The sequence below is a fragment of the Megascapheus bottae genome, chromosome 14, assembly GCF_031878675.1.
Source record: "Megascapheus bottae isolate mThoBot1 chromosome 14, mThoBot2.hap1, whole genome shotgun sequence".
Classification (NCBI taxonomy): Eukaryota; Metazoa; Chordata; class Mammalia; order Rodentia; family Geomyidae; genus Megascapheus; species Megascapheus bottae.
The window spans coordinates 50,638,823-50,639,456 of record NC_143522.1 but is presented as its reverse complement, the minus strand read 5'-3'; the positions used below and the strand labels follow the sequence as shown (position 1 = coordinate 50,639,456).

Below are 634 nucleotides of genomic sequence, written 5' to 3'. Positions count from 1 at the left end.
GGCCCCCGGCGCCAGGCAACTTCGTATAACTCGTCCAGAACATCTCACTGGGCCTCCAGACTTCGTAGTCTTAGAGGAAACAAGACTAGTCGGTTCCAAAACTTTAACCTGTAGTCGATAGAGAATTTTTCTTCTCAGTGACTTATTTGCACCACATTTCACTAGAAACCCAGCAAAATATGGAACGCTTCACGAATTTGCGTGTCATCCTTGCGCAGGGGCCATGCTAATCTTCTCTGTATCGTTCCAATTTTAGTATATGTGCTGCCGAAGCGAGCACGCCACCCTGACCGCGCACACCTTATATAAACAGTCGATAGTTCCTCCCATCCTTTACTTAGGGTGACTACACCATACGCCGCCTTTTCAACTATTTCAGCTTAAGAAAGTTTGGCTCCATCTTCCTAAGGCAGTACGTGTACTACCTGGTGTTTCCCGGCCAGGTCTTTCCTGTTAGATTTACCTTTCCGCGTGGCACATGCAAATGAAGCCCGGGGCACGTTGGGTAAGGGGCCGTGAAGGCTGGCTGCGCCGCGGCGCATGCGGGGAGGAGACAGGGGGCGCGCGGCAGGGTCGAAGGCTCTGGAACCTGAGGCGCTCGCCCTGGTCCGGATAGCTGCTGCGACGTGAGGGA

At 53.2% G+C, this 634-nt stretch overlaps 1 non-coding gene across 1 annotated transcript; it reads right to left on the bottom strand.

Moving 5' to 3' along the window:
* Nucleotides 1–173: 173 nt before the first annotated feature.
* LOC150055234 (U6 spliceosomal RNA) lies at nucleotides 174–280 on the bottom strand. Its single transcript, XR_016537729.1, has one exon. It is a non-coding gene; the product is annotated as a U6 spliceosomal RNA (small nuclear RNA).
* Nucleotides 281–634: the final 354 nt, after the last annotated feature.